Source organism: Panthera tigris, chromosome A2 (assembly GCF_018350195.1).
Source record: "Panthera tigris isolate Pti1 chromosome A2, P.tigris_Pti1_mat1.1, whole genome shotgun sequence".
Classification (NCBI taxonomy): Eukaryota; Metazoa; Chordata; class Mammalia; order Carnivora; family Felidae; genus Panthera; species Panthera tigris.
The window spans coordinates 128,994,722-129,013,767 of NC_056661.1; the positions used below are offsets into that span (position 1 = coordinate 128,994,722).

The 19,046-nt window shown below is 38.0% G+C and overlaps 1 protein-coding gene and 1 non-coding gene across 8 annotated transcripts in view; one reads left to right on the forward strand and one right to left on the reverse strand.

Moving 5' to 3' along the window:
• Window positions 1-19,046, reverse strand: part of IMMP2L (inner mitochondrial membrane peptidase subunit 2) — an 881,848-nt gene that overhangs the window by 663,074 nt on the left and 199,728 nt on the right. The window lies entirely within an intron of this gene.
• On the forward strand, window positions 8,490-8,596 carry LOC122236749. Its single transcript, XR_006215001.1, has one exon. It is a non-coding gene; the product is annotated as a U6 spliceosomal RNA (small nuclear RNA).

Sequence of the window (19,046 nt, forward strand, 5' to 3'; positions counted from 1 at the left end):
CTGTTAACAATTACCAAACCAGATATCAAATGGATAAAGTTTAAAATTGGGAATAAAGGCATTAATAAGGCATAAGTTCAATGTGACTACTAAAACAAAAATAAAACCTTCTAAGAAAATTCAAAGAAATTAGAAAAAAATAAAAAACTCTTACAGGAAAAAGAAACCCAGCAAATAAACCATAACATGTATAATAATTATCATATGAAATAACATGATGGAATTAAGACCAAATACAGCAGTCTTTTTACTAACTCTGAGTGCACTTAAACTATTTAAAGGAAAAGACTTTTTAGTGTGGCTCATAAAACGGAACCTAACTATGCATTATAAACAAGGTAGATACTTAAAAGAAAATGAGTCAACAAACCCAAATATAAAGGGATAAGCAAAAACATATCAGGAAAATTGAAACAATAGGTGAGCAGGGATAGTAACACAGATATCAAACAAAACAGAATGCAAAACAGAAACCATTAAATGTAAAAAAAGAGGGACAGTTTTTAATCTTTAAAGCCAAGACTACAATGAAGATATAATAAATATAAATATCCGTGTAGCAAATAGCACAGCATTCGTCTTTGTAAAGCAAAAGTTCAGAGATATCAGGACACACAGAAAAAGCAAACTATTAATAGGAGTCAGTACAAGACAGATCAAGTAAACAAAAACAAACAAAAAAAAAGAAAGTAAAAAAAAAAAAAATTTTAAGCCTAAACATGGAATTAATAAGGTAGATTTTAGGGATGTATATTAAACTTTATATACTGAAAATAGAATATAAACCATCTTCTCAAATGTATATGGAGCATCACAAAAATTAATCCCATTTTAGTTCACAAGGAAAATATCAGTACGTTCTACAAAACAAAAATATTAGAAAGCAATACTTTCTGATCTCAATGAAATAAAACTAGAAATGATTTAATCATTTTTGTAAAAGCCCCTTCTACTTGGATTAAAAAAAATATTTGTTTTAAGCAACTCTTGGATGAAAATGTGAATACAAACTGAAAGAAAAAGATACCTTTAAAAATATTAAAATTAAAACACATGAGATATTTTGAAAGCACTAATCAGAGAGAAATTCAGAGCTTTAAACATTTCTATCAATAAAGTTCAAAGAACAAATATATAAAGGGGTGCCTGGGTGGCTCAGTCGGTTAAGCATCCAACTTTTCGGCTCAGGTCATGATCTCGCAGGTTATGAGTTCTACCGCCACGTAGAGCTCTGTGCAGACAGCTTGGTGCCTGGAGCCTGCTTCAGATTCTATGTCTCCCCCTCTCTCTCTGCCCCTCCCCGACTCACAGTCTGTCCCTCTCTGTGTCTCAAAAATAAAAAAATAATTAAATATATATATATATATATATATATATATATATATATATATATATATATCACTGTCAAAGCCAAGCAAGGACAGCTCCAGACCTTCTCACACTTCCCATCTCTTTCTTCTTCTATCCCAGCTCTGATTCAGTCAGAAAAGGTGCCCCATTTTTCAGGACTCATGTGCACCCAGACAGTCCAGGCTAATCTTCCCACCCCTACGTTGATAACCTAAATCATGTCTGCCAAATCCCTTTTGGTCTACAAAATAATATATTCAAAGGTTCTGTGGATTAGGGCATGGACATCTGTGAGAGGGGTGGGGAGCATTATTTTGCCAACCTGAGTAACATATACATTTTCTTTTATCCAGCAATTGCACACACATATACAACTTGCACACTATTAAAAGTGAGGTAAGAGAGAAAACAAATTCATACATATATACATACATATATTTGTACATATATAAAAATTAAACTCCCAACTCAGAAAGGTATTCAAAATAGAAACTAACTTGAAAAACATGGTGTTTCATACACACATGACTACAGAAAGACAGTACCCAGGTATGCCGCAAGTTCTCACTGCTTCTTTTCTACTTGGTCCTGACACTGCACAAGAGCTCCTGGAAATGGAGCTCCCTGAAGATACACGGAACCAACTGCCCCAGTGACCGAGATACCAGACTACGAAATGTAACTTCTTTTTTAATTTTTCACTTTTACTTTCTTCGTGCCATTTCTCTTGACTTTTATTTATTCCATTTCCTATCATGTCTCACTACACAGAAAGAAAGAGAAAGGTAACTCAGTTTTAGGTCAGATCAGTCTGGTAACAAGAGAAATCAAAAGTTCGAAACACACCTATTCCTTCTTCAGTCCCATCACTCTTGCATAATTAATCAAAGCCCTGACAAGCAGCTTTCATGGGCTTTTGACCCTGAGACAAGAGCAAGTTACAGGCCAAGTGCCATGAGCTCAGCAGAGATTCACACTTCCGGATGCTCTTCTGAAATCTAAACTTTAACACGGGCACAGCAGAAGGGGAGACAGAAATGGCATTCTTACAGAAGAGATAGAAACTAAAGCTTTATTTAAGCTTCCTTCACTCTTCTTAATGGATAACTTATATATTTAAAACTATATTTGATGAAACGATGCCCACCTTTATGTAAGGTTAATTTTGAGGATGAATACCAAATTTTAAGCCTGAAGAGTTCTAAAAACTCAACTGTACAACACTAAAGGTAAAATGTCTACAGAGTGGAAATATAACAAAGCTGAATGGTGAATGGATGAGAAGAAAACATTTATACCACATGCAACAGAGGAAAGGTTAGTTATAGTATATAACTATTACATAGTATATAGTATTATAAAAAACAACTCTGAGGAAAGATAGGTAAAACATTCAATTAACAGAAGAAATAAAAATAAACCTAAGAACTTGAAAAGATGTCAAACATCACTAATAAATTAAGAGATGCAAATAAAAATCAGGATATTCTTCCCATGAAATTACAAATTTAATAGCTTTATAACATCCGGTTATGTGAGAATATGGGGAAATTGCCATTCTCATACAATATTGGTGGGAACATAAAAAGGTGCAATTTTATTGGAGAACAACATTGTCAGTACCTATCAAAATCTAAAATTTACATGCCATACTATTTCCATCTCCAGTCATCTATTCTTGAGACACAATTACAAAGAGACACAATTTTAATTGTGAATTCTTTTAAAAAGGTGTGTAATGATATGAAAAATTTACACAAAAATAAAGGCCTGGAAGGATACACACCACATGGATGATGGTATCGACAGGGTGGGAACTGTGAATGACTAAAATGAGTAAAGAGGTACTTGCGCATTGTAACTCAGTATGTCCTTACCTAATTTTGAATTTTTACGTAAGAACGTTTTCAAGCATACTTGTATAATCTCATCTTAATAAGTTATTTTTAATGTGACAAGGAGATAAAAAATTGGAGACAGCATGTGCCTAAGATGTTTTAGATACTTTTAGTCATGATGGCCCTTCTCAACCTACCCTTTAGTCTCAGCAATATTTTTATGGCTTTTCAATTTTTATCTATTTTTTATTTTGGTGGAATCCATAGATTCCTCGATCATATCTTCCAGCTCAAAAATTCTAACAGTGTATTTTCTAGATTTTTATCCTGTCTGTAGTTATGCTTTACTGTCAGTGACAACATTTTTCAATTCTACAGTTTCAGATTAGTTCCTTTTTGTATCCATACATTCATAGTTGCTTCTACCTGTTTTGTGGTTACATAATCTCTTGCTCTAATTCAATGAAAGTAATTTTTCACTTATCTCCATGAAAATAAAAATCAAATACACGTGTTTTAAAGCTTTTATCAAACCCTTCCATTAAACTAATTTTTTATAAAAAGCCAATTTGTGTTCACATTATTAATCAAGTTTTCTTTCTCAACGCAGATTTCTTCATGTTTTTTTATACCGTTTACAGTGGGTAAGACAAAGTGACCCAACAAAAACTAGCACGATGAGGTAGACAAAATAAATGAGAATAGTACCAAAAACAGGTTAGCACACATCATACATATTTAATATTAGTTGTTCAAATCTTGTTTCAACTCCATCTTTAAATTTTAGTCAAGTTACTTAAAAGCAAGCCTACATTGCTATTATTTAAATTTGAATATTTGGTCTTCAGGAATATTGCAGTACTCTCTTGGTTCAGTAACATTTTTATATTAGGATTAAAATTCTAACTGATGCCACAAGGATCAGCAGTTATCAGTTAAATGAAAATGCCATATTTTTTAAAGCAAGCAATCATAAAAAGTAATACATTATATTTAAAAATTTACTTTAACTTAGAAACATAAATAAATCCCGATTTGCCAGTCTTTTGAAGTTATTTGAAGATACGAAACAATTATTTAGGAATGGCAATAACAGTAATTAGTGTAATCATCCCTTACCAATTGTTTTTTTTTTTTTTCTATTTCCCATGGCTCCTAGCACATGCTTTGTAATAAAAGTATTAAATAAATTATTTGGATGGATGGGCAGAACAACAAGTATATAAATGGGAATGAATCAACCATTTAGCTCAAAGAACCAAGTCTGACTTCAAATTAGTCAAACCTAGAGTGCCTTAGTTACCCAAAGTACCATACATCTAGGGTCAGCGTTTCATTTTTTTTTTAAACAATATCAGCAGGAGTATGAACAACAACACCAACAAACATCCACTACAAATCTGCTGTGCGAAGGACTCTGTAAGTTTCATCAGAAACACACAAAAAAACAAGCAAGACTGCCTCTACACATAATCCAGGTATAGACTTAAGACACACATAAAAGGACATATTACAATTTGAGCTATCTATGCTAAGTAGCAAGGAAGTGAGAAAGAGAACAAGGTGAGACAAAGAAACAAGACAAGCACAGTACAAGCACTTCAAGGAGGTGGGAAGGGAAGGGAAGGGAAGGGAAGGGAAGGGAAGGGAAGGGAAGGGAAGGGAAGGGAAGGGAAGGGAAGGGAAGGGAAGGGAAGGGAAGGGAAGGGAAGGGAAGGGAAGGGAAGGGAAGGGAAGGGAAGGGAAGGGAAGGGAAGGGAAGGGAAGGGAAGGGAAGGGAAGGGAAGGGAAGGGAAGGGAAGGGAAGGGAAGGGAAGGGAAGGGAAGGGAAGGGAAGGGAAGGGAAGGGAAGGGAAGGGAAGGGAAGGGAAGGGAAGGGAAGGGAAGGGAAGGGAAGGGAAGGGAAGGGAAGGGAAGGGAAGGGAAGGGAAGGGAAGGGAAGGGAAGGGAAGGGAAGGGAAGGGAAGGGAAGGGAAGGGAAGGGAAGGGAAGGGAAGGGAAGGGAAGGGAAGGGAAGGGAAGGGAAGGGAAGGGAAGGGAAGGGAAGGGAAGGGAAGGGAAGGGAAGGGAAGGGAAGGGAAGGGAAGGGAAGGGAAGGGAAGGGAAGGGAAGGGAAGGGAAGGGAAGGGAAGGGAAGGGAAGGGAAGGGAAGGGAAGGGAAGGGAAGGGAAGGGAAGGGAAGGGAAGGGAAGGGAAGGGAAGGGAAGGGAAGGGAAGGGAAGGGAAGGGAAGGGAAGGGAAGGGAAGGGAAGGGAAGGGAAGGGAAGGGAAGGGAAGGGAAGGGAAGGGAAGGGAAGGGAAGGGAAGGGAAGGGAAGGGAAGGGAAGGGAAGGGAAGGGAAGGGAAGGGAAGGGAAGGGAAGGGAAGGGAAGGGAAGGGAAGGGAAGGGAAGGGAAGGGAAGGGAAGGGAAGGGAAGGGAAGGGAAGGGAAGGGAAGGGAAGGGAAGGGAAGGGAAGGGAAGGGAAGGGAAGGGAAGGGAAGGGAAGGGAAGGGAAGGGAAGGGAAGGGAAGGGAAGGGAAGGGAAGGGAAGGGAAGGGAAGGGAAGGGAAGGGAAGGGAAGGGAAGGGAAGGGAAGGGAAGGGAAGGGAAGGGAAGGGAAGGGAAGGGAAGGGAAGGGAAGGGAAGGGAAGGGAAGGGAAGGGAAGGGAAGGGAAGGGAAGGGAAGGGAAGGGAAGGGAAGGGAAGGGAAGGGAAGGGAAGGGAAGGGAAGGGAAGGGAAGGGAAGGGAAGGGAAGGGAAGGGAAGGGAAGGGAAGGGAAGGGAAGGGAAGGGAAGGGAAGGGAAGGGAAGGGAAGGGAAGGGAAGGGAAGGGAAGGGAAGGGAAGGGAAGGGAAGGGAAGGGAAGGGAAGGGAAGGGAAGGGAAGGGAAGGGAAGGGAAGGGAAGGGAAGGGAAGGGAAGGGAAGGGAAGGGAAGGGCCTCCTTGAAGTGCTTGTACTGTGCTTGTCTTGTTTCTTTGTCTCACCTTGTTCTCTTTCTCACTTCCTTGCTACTTAGCATAGATAGCTCAAATTGTAATATGTCCTTTTATGTGTGTCTTAAGTCTATACCTGGATTATGTGTAGAGGCAGTCTTGCTTAGAAACAAGACAAGCACAGTACAAGCACTTCAAGGAGGCGGGAAGGGAAGGGAAGGGAAGGGAAGGGAAGGGAAGGGAAGGGAAGGGGGGAGGGGAGGAAAGGTTCTGCAGTCCAGGACATCATGGCAGAGATGTTGATCTGTGGGCAATGATGAAGTCCGTGTACAAGAGGGGGTATGGGGGAAAGGTGGGTGGAAGTTGTGCATGGTCAAAGAAAGACACAGACTGTAGAAGGAAACAAACGCTTTTCTTTCTTCTTAGCATAACCTTGTTGTGCTGTAACTGTAAATATTTTAGATGAAAATCTAGGACTAAAGGTCAACCATTCACCCCATCCTCATCATTCTACCCACAGCAAACTGTTATCAGCCATAAACAGAGACCAGGTGTTCTGAGCAATCAACTACTTTGGTAAAACAAGACTTAACAGATATAACAGTAATCTAACAATCAGAATAAAATAACTACACTTAATGGTAAAAGTTGACTAACATAACTTAAACTGTCTTCGATAACTTAGAAGCCATTTAAGACCTTACAGCATCCATGAAGGGGAAAAAAAAATCGCTGTTATTTACTGAGCACCACTGTATGCCAAGTACTGCAGTGTAAGCTTCTCATTATCACCTCACTTAGTATTTACTATGTACTCTTATGAAGTATTACTTTTGTTTTATGGATAAAACAAAATCCAGGTGTCTAATATTCCTTACTCACTCATGACAGAAATAGCACTAGGTCTGATTCCACAGTCTTGTCCCTTCACCGTAATATTGTATGTGTATGTGTTTTAAAAAGAGTTACAGTTGGCAACAAGCTTTCCTAAAAATCAATCAATGAGACTATTTACCTTGAGTCTCAAAAATATTGTCCCAGAAGTCACTGACTACCTCTTTTTTTTTTCTTTTTCTTTTCTCTTTTTCCTTTCTTTTTTTTTTTTTTTTAATCATAGTACACTACGGGTGAGTTCCTCTGGATTTTATTTGTATAAACGATTCTTCCTTCAAACTAAATTACTTTAAAAACACTTACCACAAAGGAAATTGCTAACACAATCATTATCTACCTCAGTACAAACTAATGTTATTATCTCCAGGAAACAGAAGCAACTGAATTACATAATAGAAATATTAGTTTAAAAGGTCACTGGATGTCAGAATGTATCATTTTACAGAAGTCTCAGGAGACACCATTCATCAGAAATTATAATGCCTAGAACACCAAGTTCAATGCCATGATTTAGCAGATCTTGCTCTTCCTTGGTTCATTTAGCACCAGTTATGAAACTCTGGCAAGTGGAGTATAGTTATTCTCTCTCTGAAATATTTCCTTCCACATGCAAGGCAAAAGAAAGAAAACCAGGGAGGTCTATTTGAACAATGCTTTATTAAAAACACATCTAATATCCCACATTAATATACAGAACGTACACACAAAAATTAGCTCTGAAAGAGATGAGCTTAGTCCCACGCCCGCACTTAAAAGATAAAGAAACAAAGACTCAATAAAGTCAAAAGTTTACCCAAAGTTATAGAAATAATGATTGAAAGAACCAGAAGTCAAGAGTGGTAATCAAATTACACCATCACTCTCAACTAGATTAAAGTAAAACTGAACATGAAATAAACAAAGATATGAAGTGATGCTTTCTTTCCCAAACTCACTTACAAACTTCAACTCAACTTTTGCATCTGGACCTACATTGGATTAGTAAAGGAATTTGATGAAAACTGAGTAATTAGCCCCTGCAATACATTAAAATACTTTCCAAACACTGTGTAAATACTTAAGGTAGTAACTGGGGCTGAAATAGCATTCTCAAACCATATTACACAAGATGCCAATGTTTTAAAACACACGGTGAGAAACACATTTAGCCTCTAAATGCTAATTTGGGATTAGAAGCCAATTATAATTGCCACAGAGATATCAATCCTATGTTCACCACTAATACTACTCTTCCGTATACAAAATTCTTTAGATACAATTCATTGCCTGCAATATGTTACACATAATCAAGAAATAATAGTACAGAAGAAAGAAAAAAATTTTGGATGTCAAATGAACTAAAACTCTGCAAGTTTTTCAAGATTTCAAGTCTATGAGTCACTTTTCATAGTATACAAAGAACAAGAAAACCCATCACTATTGGAAATGCTGGGACTAAAAGAAAACTAAAAAAGACATTATTCTAGTTGTTTTTAAAAATAAATTAATTACAGTGCTCGCTTCGGCAGCACATAGACTAAAATTGGAACAATGCAGAGAAGATTAGCATGGTCCCTGCGCAAGGATGACACACAAATTTGTGAAGTGTTCCATATTTGTTTTAATGCTTTTTTAAATGTTTATTTAACTTTGAGAGAGACAGACATAGACAGAGCACGACCTGGAAAGGGCAGAGAGAAAGGCAGACACAGAATTTGAAGCAGGCTCCAGGCTCTGAGCTGTCAGCACAGCTGACAAACAAATTAATTAATTAATTATATACATTTACATTTCTCAAAATTTAAAACCGGGCATGTTTTCAGCCATATGATCCCTATTTCATCAAAATACATCCTTCATGTTCACCACATTATAAAATATGAATATAATACAAACATTTTAGAAAAATCTTTAGATTCATCTCCTAGATCTGAATATATATATCCTCTATCTCCCTGCAAATCCACTCCTAGGTTGATATCTAAGAGATATTCATACATATACAGAAAAATTTAAAGAATATTTGTAGCAGAAAAAATAACCTAACAACCTAAATGTCTGTTGACAGCAGAATGAAATCTAAATTGTGGAATCATCTGACTCCAGAGCAATAAAACTGAACTTCAGCTACACACACACAGGATGAACTTCATCTAAAGAATACTGAGTGAAAGGGGTGCCTGGATGGTTCAATCGGTTAAGCATCTGACTTCAGCTCAGGTTGTGATCTCCCGGCTTGTGAGTTCAAGCCCCATGTCAGGCTCCGTGCTGACAGAGAGAGAAGTCTTCCTCTCTCTCTGCCCCTCACCCGCTCACGTTCTCTCTCTCTCAAAAATAAGTGAACATTAAAAAAAAAGGGTATGTTTTAAAAAAAAATATTGGGGCGCCTGGGTGTCTCAGTTGGTTAAGCATCCGACTTCTGTTCAGGTCATGATTTCACGGTTCGTGAGCTGGAGCCCCATATTGGGCTCTGTGCTAACAGCTCAGAGCCTGGAGCCTGCTTCAGATTCTGTGTCTCCCTCGCTTTCTGCCCCTCCCCCACTCACACACTCACTCTCTCTCTCTCTCTCTCTCTGTCTCTCTCTCTCTCTCTCAAAAGTAAACAAACATTAAAAAATTTTTTAAAAAAAGAATGTTGACTGAAAGAAGTCACACAGCAAGAGTATATACTATATAACTCAACTTACATACACTTCTGAAAAGGCAGAACTAATCTATGGAAATAAAAATCATCCGGGTGAGGCAGTGACACAAAGGGAATATGAGGGACATAGGGTCCTTAAGTATGTATTACATTTGTTCTGAGATTACATCCTGGGTTTCCCAGCAGGAGTAACCAGAATTATCAGAATATAGAAATGACTTTTCCACTAACTAGCCATATGATCTTTAATATCATTTAGCCTTCCAGTGGCAAGATTAATAGCCAATAAATCTCACGTAGATCATCCGAAGATTTTTGAGAAAGATTTTAAATCATTTTTATTCATTTAACAAATATTCATTGTGAGCCTACTATGTATAAAACACCATTTCGGGCACCTGTCACTTATATTCTACTGGAGAGAAATAGAAAATATGCAGCAAACACAATGAATATATGAATTATAATGTAAACTGCAATCAGCGTTTAGGAAAAAAATATACAAGTACACACCAAATGAGACCTTCAATCCTGTCTGAACATTTCTGAGCACACATAAACACAGAAGGGAACTAGCTTTAAATAACTATTTTATTTTATTACACTCTGAAGTAAATCCTTTTCCAGGGTTAATACTCCAGCATAAATCTTCATGAATAAGTCTTGATAACATATGAAATATTTAAACATATCCTTGAAACCACAAAGGATAGAGCTGGAACCAAAAGGCAGATTTTTCAAAGAAAGAGATTAGCTCAGTGTTTCAGAAAGAACTTCAAATAATCAAAACACTTAAAAAGACAGTGTTAAAGAGAAACCTGATACTGGATTATAGAGAAATAAATTTATTCTGGAAGGAGGTTTGATTTGACCTATAAGACCCTTCTGGGGTTTTATTTTAAGAATAAATTAGCAATTAGGAGTTTTGAAAATATGTTAAAGTATTATTTGCTTTTAAAATATTTACTACACATATACATTAATAAAATGAATGAATGTCATATACAACTTACATTCATAATAAATTGATATTTAAACTACTCGGTATTATCTTGTATACCTTAAAAATGCTGTCATTATTACATGTAAGTGTAATTATAACAGCAATAAAATTTTATATCCCTCTTACTTTTTCGTCTTGAGCATAATGTCTAAAAGCATTTTAAATATGTTAACTTTTCCTGTAATTCTAGGTACGCTAATAGGAATATTTGTGTTAGTCACCACATCCTTTTTAATAGGAAAAGATATACAAATCTCTAAAAATTTACAGGATTTTTAAAAGTTAATTTTAATATCATTCTAGCATAAAAGATGTGCAAAAAATGAGCCAAATTTAAAAAAATGCATATCCTAAATCACATTGTTTAAAAATTCAGATAACAGAATAAAACAACACTGAGGCCTGTTTATGCCACACTGTAATGGTTTTAAATCATAGTTTGAACCCAAACTGAAAATCCTTGTAACTGCCTGTTACATATACAAGACATTTGTAGAATAATATCAAGTATTTATTGAGTGGTTGTACCCCCTTCGAACCCATTTTCCACACAATAGTTACCATGGTCTTTCTAAAATGTTATTTTATCGGGATGCCTGGGAGGCTCAGTTGGTTGCGCACCTGAATTCCACTCAGGTCATGATCTCATGGTTCATGAGTTCGAGCCCCCCTCCAGCTCTGTGCTGACAGCTCAGAGCCTGGAGCCTGCTTTGGATTCTGTCTCCGACTCTCTCTGCCCCTCCCCTGCTCACTCTCTGTCTCTGTCTCTGTCTCTCTGTTTGTCTCTCTCTCTCTCTCTCAAAAATAAATAAACATTTTTTAAAGAATTCAATAGTAATTTTATCATGTCATGTTCTTTCTTTTTCTTTTAATTGTTTTTTAATATTTATTTATTTTTGAGAGAGAGAGAGAGAGAGAGAGAGAGAGAGAGAGAGATCATGAGCAGGAGAGTGGCAGAGAGAGATGGAGACACAAAATCCAAAGCATGCTCCAGGCTGTGTGCTGTCAGCACAGAGCCCAATGCAGGGCTCAAACTCTTGAGCTGTGAGATCATGACCTGAGAGGAAGCTGGACGCTCAATCAACTGAGCCACTCAGGTTCCCCAATGTTCTTCATGTTCCTTCTTAAAATTATAAATAGCTTTCTTTCTACCACAGGATCACACCCAAGTTCCTTAAAATAACTTTGAGGTAGCATGCCATGCTTACCTATACAGATTTACCTCTCCCCACTCCACCTGAACTTAATTTTTCAACCACATGTCTTCAAGTCATGTTCTCTGAGCTTTGTGGATTCCCTGCTTGAAATATGAGCTGTCACTTCTGACAGAAATAGGATACTATTTCCTCTTCTTTCTTCCTGTCTTCTTCTCAGCTTTCAACATTCAGCTGAGACAAGACATGTCCTTCAGTGAGAAGATTTTCCTGCCTTCCTTCATACCCAGTGCTTCTTTCCTAAAGCAGTCTCATACCGAGCTATATAGTTTAATGGTCTACCTTCCCCACTATCAGCAAGACAGGGACCATTTCTCTGTATCACTTTTCTGTACCCCGTGATATTTAAAGAATTCATTATCTCTTGGATAAATGAGTGAATGATATGAATGCCAGCCCTCAATATAAGTGATGTAAGTGCTGGGACACAACACAAAATAAGAATATATTTCCCACGCAAGTAATTTCATAGTCTAGGAATTTATTTCCCACACAAATAATTTCATAGTATAGGTGTCTGCTTAAAATGAAAACAGAATAGAGAAAGAGGTGACACGACCTTGGGGAAATTACTTAACCTCTTCAAGCGTTATCTTCTTCTTTTGTTAGGTGGGGGAACGTCACCATCTCATTACATAGTGCAACCATCCACTTATTTATCAAACCAGAAAACCAGTCACCATTCGGGTTTCCTCTCTCCCCCTCTGTTATTACATCCAATCCAACCAAAATGTCTGTGAATCTACCTCCAAAGAAGTATTTCAATCCATCCACTTCTCTCCATTTTTTTTTCTATCCCCACAGTAATCCAGTTTCTCTCCTAGACTTCTAAATATATTATTTCCATTCTTACCTCATCTAATTTATTTATCATAGAGTAGTCAAAGAATCTTTATCAAACTATAAGTTGAATGCCACTTTACTTAAGATCTCTCTCAAAGACTTTATCTGCCCTATTAAATGATATGGCCTCTAACAACACCTCCAAACTCATCTTGTCCAACTTTGCCCAAACAAATCTCCAGCCACACTGGTCTCCTTCCAGATCTTGCAACATGCCAAACTTTTTGCTGCCCCAGGGTCTTGACATATACTGTTCACTCTGTGGAGTACACTCTTCTCTTCATTTTTTATAAGGTTGATTCCTTTACTTCCTTCAGTTTCAGTGTGTCAGTTAAGAGAGACTTTCCCTCCTGTCCACCATAACTAAACTGTTGCCTCAGCCCACATTCCTGTTTTTCTCTATCACCACACACAGATCTTTCCTTCTTTCCCCTGCTTTCAGCATATTCTCAATGTGTAGAACTGTGCCAGGGTATAGAGCAAGCAGATTAAAAATGTCTCCAGAAGACAGAAGAAAAGAAGGGTAACTGTACATGGCCTGAACATGTGCAGACTATTTTGATGTGAACACAGGTTTCCTATTTTCTCTAAATTTTACCTTTGACAGTCTAACATCCACCAGAACTGGATAAATGCTCTCTGTTTAAAAGTCTACTATTAATACATACATTATCTAAAATAAGGCATGGGAGGGCACCTGCATGGCTCAGTCTGTTAGGCGTCTGACTCGGACTCAGGTCATGACCTCACGGTTTGTGGGTTCAAGCCTCATGTCGGGATCTGTGCTGACAGCTCAGAGCCTGGAGCCTGCTTCAGATTCTGTGTCTCCCTCTGTCTCTCTGTCCCTCCCCAACTTGTGTGCTTGCTCTCTCTCAAAAGTAAATAAATAAACATTTAAAATTTTTTTTTAAATAAGTCATGGGATGATACAACTGAATTAATATAAGTAGATAGCTGTTACTTTAGGAAGAATGAGTAGGATCATGGAGAAATAAATAAATAAGACACTTTAGAGATTAATTCAACGTTCTAAAAATGAAGTGCTACCTGAGGGTGGTAGCATCAGGAAGAAGCCACACAATAATGTTTTGGATGAGAAAATGAGGCAAAATAAAATTTGAGTACCACAAACCCAGGACTATGAATACAAGTAAAACTGATGAGTGCAGAAGCAGTAGTAAAGATAAACCCTGAGTATTCTACATTTATTGTTTTCTCCTAGAATTTTCCTTGCACATAAATACTTAGTATGAAAATTAGAAATTTCATGTAAGATCACATAGAATGTAATCCAGATTTTATGAGTCAATCAATCCTTTATAAGCCCTAGACAAGTCTAATATTGCTAAATGTGTAATATTAGTAATTTGAGGTCAGGTAAAACTGTCAAGTAGATGTAATCTTATTGCATACTGTTTTAGTTTTGCTTCATGAGAGCTCATTGCACTTAGATTCATTTTATGTTAGTCACCTGAGGCACAGTTTGCTACCCACCACTCTGCAATGAGCAGCTGTTTGCAATAATCCCCATGTTGCCGACAACATTAGACTGTCTCCTGGGGTTTAGAGGATGTTGATTCCTAAAGGCCAGATTTAACACTTTGGGGAAATATAAAAGACATCAAACAACTACAGAAGGAGAAATAAGGTATGGATCTTGATTATTTGAGGACTGCAACTTATTACAGGCATTGGTTACCACAGAAATTATGATCTGTAAATGGCCTACGTGGAATAGGCTGGGAAATAATACGTTGTACAAAAATGGAGTTGACTCATAGCACATCAGAGATGGGTGGCACCATGGAGATTAACTGGCAGCAGTTCTGGCTAATGATTAACAGGTCGGAATCTCTCTAGTGAAAGCACTAATGTACCACTTGACAACTGTGGCCTCCACTGGAATGACTGCAATACAGGGCAGGTCGTTTTAAGGCAGTTCTGTTATAGAATTCTTTATATTGACTGAAAAATCTACTTCGGCTCTTTAATTTATTCCCACTAGGTTATGGTCCCTAGAACCAATAGAATAAATCAAGTTAATCTTCCATATCCCCACAGATATTTGGAAACAACTACTACATACCCTCATGCCTCATTTTCTTTGTCTTCGGATTATACCACTGTCCGTTATTCAATTCTAATGTTAATAAACATTATAATAATGAAACACAGTGTTTTAATCAAATGGGTCTCTTCTAAATTCCTTGCAATCGCCATATTTCAATAATCAAAGCCAAATGAACTAACCTACCAATAAGAACTAACAAATGTAGTAAGAGATTTGCAGGTCTCCTGAACTAAATCCTAATAAGGTTGGAATGAATTATAATCATCAGATAATGGAAATACTGAGGATTACAGAAATCAGAAAGGTCAGGAACTGAACTCATGGCTGACTTCGAACCCTAAGCCCTGTCCTGGACTACTTCAAGGGAGACCTGACCAGAGCAGAAGAGGAAACAGGCTAAGAGAAACTTCTGAACATCTGTTAACTCCTGAGCCTGTTATTTAATATACAAACTGACCCACATATTTGAGCCAGCTACGTGATCAATGTAGCAACTACATTTTTCTCCAGCAACTGAAAAAAGGGCTAAACAAGGCAAGGAAGAGGACAGAACTTTCCACATGCTACAGGAAGAGGTCTGAACTTACCTTAGATTTATGAGGCCATTGAGCATTTTAAGTGTTAGAATTACACATTTACTAAAGTCATTTTAAAAGATTGCTCTGAAAGTAGATATGGATAGATAAAATGAAAGCCACAGGAGAAGCTGAGAGCAGGAAAATAGTTCTCACAATAGTCCAGTGAACTGTGGACAAGAGTCTGAACTACATTGGTGGTGTGGGAATGGAACAAAGCACATGGACTCAACAGATTTAAAAGCAGAAGTGACAGTACTTGGTGATGGTTTAGATGATAAACTGTGGTACACTGCTGTTTCAGACTGTGGGCTCCGGTCTGACGCCGGGATTTGAAGTCCCACTTCGATTTGTGGGACTGACGCTGCACTTGAGTATCGACCACGGTAAAATAGGCACAAGAGTGCCTCACTCGTGGAGATGCTGGTAACTTTCACTGTGACACTAAATGTTAGTGATGACAGTGAAGAAGGAAGAAGGGGAAGGGAGGGAATGAAGGGAGTGTAGGGTGACTCCAGGTCTCCACTCAGGTGACTCGGTGAACTCCGAGAGGGAACGCAGGCAGGAGGGCAGGCTCGGGAAAGTAGATCGTGAGTTCAGTTTTGAAGATGATGGGCCTGAGATATCTGAGGTTATCCAGGCAGCAATGGGTTGAAGAATATGGAAGTAAATGCCAGCATGAGACTAGCCTTGTAAAGCAACTAAGCTCTGAAGGCAATTAGAAAGGATCAAAGAGCCAGGGGAAGAAAGTGGCTTCTTTTGATGGATGACACAAGCCTTTAGGGTTTGAAAGAAAAGCACCTGGAGGTAGAGATCGAAGGTATCAATGATTAAAGAGCTAAATGGGTGGCACTGGTTTCAGAGCCTTTGGAGAGAAATGGGCCCGGAGCACAAGGACAAGCCTCAAAGAGGAACGAAAGATCCTCCTTCTCCTAGAAAGGAAGGAAAGAGGCCAAAGCATGGGTAGGTTTAGGGCAGGAAATTGGAGTTTCTCTACCATCTTTCTATTTCCTAATAGTCTGAGACCCAAGGCAGTTGAGGGAGGCTGAGGAGCAAGGAGGTACACTGGAAGATGGGGGCAAAGTTTTGGATCCTAAAACGGGGGTGAGCACGACAAAGTAAAGGCATCCCTGCTTTTTGGGGTCACCTGGGGCATTTCCCCTAACTCTCCTCTCATAAATTCAACTTTTATCTCTCCCACAACATTTGCTTATAAATTCTATTAAAGCATTTATTATGATAAAATATCTGTATGTACCTTCCCCACTAGGTCCCGTTCAGTTCAATGCTAAATTTCTGTAAAACACAGGTGGCACTCGAGCTTTCTCAGAAGCAGCAAGCCAGTGAGCAAGTCATCAAACTGGACTCTAATCCCATCTGCTTCTTATTTTACTATGTTAGAAACCAAACAATGCCATTTTAAATCTAAGTAAAATAGAGAAATTTTGCAAAATTTCTTCTAATAGCAAATAGTGATTAGGAATCTGCCCTATGAATAAGGTAAATTGTGTCCATAGTATTTTTTCTCAAGATGCCCAAATGGCATTATTCGTCTCATTAACAGAACCAAAATTAAGAAATGGCCTTCAGAAACTGTTAAGAGAGCCTTAAACTATGCTCCATTGGACCTAGATGTTCTTGGAAAAAAAAATGAACCTCTGCCATTACTTACAAACTGACTCTGCCATCCGAAAGCTCTGATATCTGAACAAGGAATATTTCTTCTTCTGCCCTTATGTGTACATATCATAAACTCTTAATGATCTTCCTTGAATAAATTTAAACTAGCAAAGAAATCTTTTCTTCATCAAAAATCCTTTCAAGTATTCATTTTCTTCCCAAGGAGACTGAGTTCTGTGTATACTAGTTAATACTTTATAAGCTTGGGCTTGCATGCAGAACACAGAGGCCCTTTTATTTCCAGATAGTTTTCCTGCAATTTTAGTAGTGTGCCATAAGGAAAAGAATGGTTTTTAAGCTACAATCACATTATCAAAACAGAGGAGCCTCCCAGAGTCCTAATTACTAGAGTCAGAACATGGAATTATTCTCTCAATTCTACTTTTCTCTGAAATTTGAGGGGAAAAATTAAAGATTAATCGCTAATACTAATAGCAACAAATTATTTGACAAATATGTATGAGCACCTGTGTTGGGCGGCTGCTATGTTAGGTATAGGAGTGGTAATGAAACTGCAAGAAACATTATTCCTTCTCTTCAGGAATTATATAGGCAAGTGAGACAGAACATACGTTAAAGAACAAAACACTTTAAAGAATTTTGAGCCAAAATCCAACAAATGCAGCCACTTAATTTACAACAGGTGTCTTTTAATTTCAAATGTTAAAAATCAGTTTTTCTCACTAAGCTTTAGGAAAGCAAATAATGTCTTGGCTTTCATGCAGCCCTAAGAGCCTTAACTGTGTAGGTGTTAAAACACTACAGATAAACTGCTATATAGGCGCTAACTAAGAATGTGTGCAGAAGCACGGCTGTGTGGTACAAGGGGGAGAAGTAGAGTGGGATCCCTAGATAAAGGGGAAGAAGAACTCGAATAGCCGCTGAGGGCGACAGAAGGAGTGCCAGGACAGGGAAAGACAGGGTCAGACACTCCACTCTCCCAACCCAGCATTCTGGCCACATCCCACAGAGGCCCTCTCCTTGTCCATATCAAAATGAATACCCCTTATCTCTGATCCAGAAGAGTCCCTACACTATCCCCCCCTCCAATATGATGCCTCTCATCTACTCCATGTGAACTCATTCTTTATTCAAAGATGTTCCCTATGTAAGAGGAATCCTGATGCCAATTATTAAAATAAAATATATCCCAAATCATTAAATTTTCATATAGTTACACTGGTGGACTTATCACCATTTTGTAATTATTAATGCAATATATTATTAAAAATTATTAGGTAATGGGGAGCCTGGGTGGCTCAGTCGATTGAGCGTGTGACCTTAGCTCAGGTCATGGTCTCAGGGTTCATGAGTTTGAGGCCAACATTGGCTCGCTTGCTGCTGTCAGGGTGGAGCCCACTTTGGATCCTCTGTCACCCTCTCTCTCCCCTCCCTCCCTTCCTCTCTCTCTCTCTCTCTCTCTTAAAAAAAAAAAATTAAAAAAAATAATAATACATTATTAGGTAATGAACTCCTTGAGGGCAGGGTCTTCTTAGCATCCCAGAGCTTAGAGCAGTACACACTAGGTGCTCAATACATTACATGGGGACAATATTCCTCCTACCAACAGGAGGATCTAGGTGTTTACTAATTACCTGAATCTTACACGATTATTCTGTGTAAGTAATCACACTCGCAATGACAGATTTTGTCTAAAGTGGCTAAGCGATTAGGAGATTTCAGCTGTATGTCACCATAGAACAACTCTGACATTTCCTTTCTACAGAATATTTAAGAGTAAATGAAAAGAGAATTTAACACCTTTCCAAAAATCATCCAAAACGTGTATTAGTTTGTTCACAGGCACCATGAGGATCTTCACCTCTTACACCTTTGATCTATTTTTTAATTTTATTAATTTCCTCAGTTTCTGTTTATTGAGAACAGAATAATGAACACTGTAATTGTTGGGGATGAAGGGTCAGGTGAAAACCTGACTATGCATTTTCAGTCATTATACTTAATATTGCTAGGTTAGACGGCCAACCTTTATACTGGAAGAGATGAAAGTACCACACAAAATGATGAGGAAATCATGAT